Genomic DNA, 3,903 nt, shown 5'->3' on the forward strand with positions numbered 1-3,903 from the left:
TGGGTCTAGGAAGATCTCTGTGTTGAACCACCAGACAGGGAAAGATATGAAGGATCTCCAGTTGGCATTATCAACTCTCATCAAATTCATTGGCTGGAACTCAGTCATATAGTGACCTTTAACTTGTGTCTGCTCAGAAAGAAGAGCAAAGAATTTTAGTGAACAGGGAATAGTCTAATTATATATAGAGAGCTATTTTGGGGGGGAACTCTATCTACCATCTAAATGTCTGTCTATCATCTATCTATCTATCTATCTATCTATCTATCTATCTATCTATCTATCTACCTACCTACCTACCTATCATCTATCTGCAGATAATCTATCATTTATCTCTATTGATCTGAGAGAGGGTTTTATCCTTCCCACTTTGCAGACAAGAAAATGGAAACCCGGAAATCATGTCTACTGGAATTTGACCCATAGTTGTCATTATACTAAAGTCACCATACTGCATTTACTTATTAAACTTGGTTTCCTATGCTAGCCCTCTTTTTTATATTTTCTTATCACTATTCACATACAGGCCTTACAATAGCCTAATTGACCTGTTGTAATAACCCCAATCTGCTCTTCTTGATAGCATTAACAAGGACAAATTGTTGATGGACAAATCTTTTTTTAAACAATCATGTATTTGTTTACCTCTGCCTTTGACCGTGGATGTAATTCAACCAGCTGTCTCTTGTTCCTTCTGCTGTGACCTTTTCACAGACGTGAACTTATTAACCATAGAGTTCATTTTGTAATGCTAGTACTGGGTATGGTGCCTGCCCGTAAGTGTGGTTTATATACCCAATGAGACTTCCTAGGAGAAACTAACCTTTCCTTTGTAAGTGGATGTTAGCTGGAAAGAGCCACTTGGTTGGGAGTGGGAGCTCATATCTACTTCCCCATCTCAGTATGGGGACTCGGGTCTGTGCAGGCCTTGTACGTCCTGCCTCAGCCTCTGTGAGTTCATATGTGCTGAGTTCATATGTGCACAAATCCTGTCCTGTCTGGAGGAAGCTGTGCTAGAAACAGTTTTCCTTGGTATCATCCATCCCCTCTGGCTCTCACAAGCTCTCCACTTCCTCTTCCTCTCTGAGCCATAAGGGGAGAGATTTGATGAAGACAATCCATTCTAAGGTCTCTTACTCTCTGTACATTATCCAGTTGTGGGTCTTGTAGCTAGAAGTTTCTCTGGTCTTACCTGGGCCCTGCAGTCTCATGGCCTGCTTATAAAATAATCACACAGAGGCTTAATATTATTTACAACTGCTTGGCCATTAGCTCAGGCTAGCTACTGACTAGCTCTTACACTTACATTTCTGTTAATCTATATGTTGACATGTGTTCTGTGACTTTACCTGTGTGCCATTACATGCTGCTCCCTGGATGGCAGGATGGTGTCTCCTGACTCAGCTCTTCCTCTTCCCAGAATTCTCCTTGTCTGCTTGCCTCTCTTATACTTCCTGCCTGGCTATTGGCCAATCAGCATTTTATTTATCAACAGACATTCACAGCATACAGAACGACATTCCCATCATTTCCCCTTTCTTTTTATTTAAAAGGAAGGTTTTAACTTTAACATAGTAAAATTACGTATAACAAAACAGTTACCAAGCAAAAATTACACTTATAATATGTATGTATTCGGCAAAATTAAAGAAAATATTCTATCTATCCTATATTTATGAGTCTAAAGTTTCATATCTAATTTATCTTTTTTCATAACCAAGGAAAATTATAATCAAAACTATCTAGTTTTCAACTACATCAAAGACCCCAGAAGGATATAATATTAACTAAGTAAACAGGAAGAGCATTGTAAGCAACTTCCATTCCCATCAGGGTCTCTGTATTAGTTCCCCTATACTGCAGGAGAAAGTTTTCTGATGATGGCTGATTGAGACAATGATCTATGCATAGAATGTCATTAGGAGTCATTTTATTGCTATATTCTTTGAACAGAACAATAGTATTAGTTTTTTCCCTAGGTCCATGGCCTATCTAGTCTCAGATTCTTGGCCATCTGAGCAGTGTCAGGCAAGGGTTCCGTCTCATGGAGTGGGCCTTACATCCAGTCAGACAGTGGTTGATGACTCCCACAATGTTTATGCCACTATTGCATCGGCATGTCATGCAGGCAGGTCACCATTATAGACTGAAGGGTTCATAGCAGGGTTGATGTTTACCTTTCTTCTCTGGTAGCATGCAGAATGCCTCCCAGTACCGTGAGCACTAGGCAGTAGGGGTAAAGGCTCTGGTTGGGCACCAGTTTGACTTCTCCATGTTAAAGGAGATTTATAAATACTGTCTTCAGCAATATCTATAATAGGGCCTTACCGTCGGTTTGTGGTGAGCAGCCAATAGCCTTGGCAACAGCCTTCGTTGTTTGGGGTTTTCCATGGTGCTCCCTTGGCCAACAAGTCAATTAAGTGTAACTCATTCTCGGCACTGGAGGTTTCATCTGGTGGTGAGAGATGTCTAGTCGGGACTTTGCCTCCCCCATTATTCGGTGATTCCATTTAGATATCCTTCATATATGTAGACATTTTAAGAAGCTTCTGCTGTAGTAAGTTCCCATGTGACCCCTCAAGTGACCCTTAGTGTTAGTTGTCCCTCCCACATTCCTTCCCTTGCCCCCCTTTTCTCTCCTCACCTCCATTTAATGCCCCCATTCCAGCTGCCCCCACAACTATATATTCTATTTCTCCTTCCTTGGGAGATCCTTCCCTCCCTCCTCCTTACTCGACACCTAACCTCTGTGGTTATTCAAATAATAGCATGCCTATCAAAGGTTTAAAAGCTAACACCATACATAAGGGAACACATACCCCATTTGTCTTTTGGGAACAGATAAATCTTAAAACACAGCTCTGATAGTCAATTCACAGTCTGAAAGTCTTCAATAAATGTTTAGTAAGCATTTCTTAACTAACTTTCTAATGAATACAGAATAAAGGCCCTGGCCTGTCCCTAGGTAGAGCTATCTGGAAATGATATGGTAGTATATACTGAATTCCAGAAATTCCCACACTCTCATAAACCAAAGAAGGACAGGACAAAAAAGCTCCACTCTGCTCTGCATGGTAGTGTACACCTTTAAACTCAGCACCCAGGAGGAAGAAACAGGTGGGTCTCTGTGACTTCCAGGCCAGCATGGTCTACATAGTAAGTTCCAGGCCAGCTAGAGCTACATAGTGAGATCCCGTCTCAACAAAACAAAACTTTAAAGAATGTGTTAAAGATTGACTTCTTTGCTGATTCTGTTCTCTGAGGCTTACTCCTAGAACTCTTTAGATGACACAGGCTTCTCTTTTCATCAGGAAAGAATGGTCTTGGGATAGGCCATATGGCAGTTGGATCCATGTGTCCATAAGCCTCTACACTGGCTGTGGACAAGGAAGGGGTCCCATGGGATTCCTGAGCCTGTGGAGGGGAGTGCAATTCATTAATCTGGTGATTTAGCTCGAAAAACTGGTTTATACACAATGGTGGCAGCAGCTTTTCAGTAAGAAAGGGCTTTAAGGTAGATTCCAGCTGGAAAATGGGGGCACCTGAGTGATTAAGGGGACCTTACATAAGACTGACAATAATCTTCATTGTTCATATCAAAGACTGAAATGGCCCAAGTAGATTAGAGTAAGCTGAGGTTTTCCAATCCTCCCTGCCTTTTTTTGTTCAGCTACCCAGGAAAACCAGTGCTGAGAGCTCTCCCTTGTGTCCCTTAACACCAGCTAAGATCCCCGTTTCTTCTGGGGGACCATGCTGGGACAAGGCTGCAGCCCCAGCTGCATCAGAAATATCCCCTGGCAGCTGCCCGCGGGCCTCTGGCCCTGCAGAAGGACGGCAGACTGTGGCAGTTTCTTTGACGGCAGCTGAGATCCTTCATGTGTGAGGGGAACCGTCCAACAGCTG

Source organism: Peromyscus leucopus, chromosome 1 (genome assembly GCF_004664715.2).
Source record: "Peromyscus leucopus breed LL Stock chromosome 1, UCI_PerLeu_2.1, whole genome shotgun sequence".
Taxonomy (NCBI): Eukaryota; Metazoa; Chordata; class Mammalia; order Rodentia; family Cricetidae; genus Peromyscus; species Peromyscus leucopus.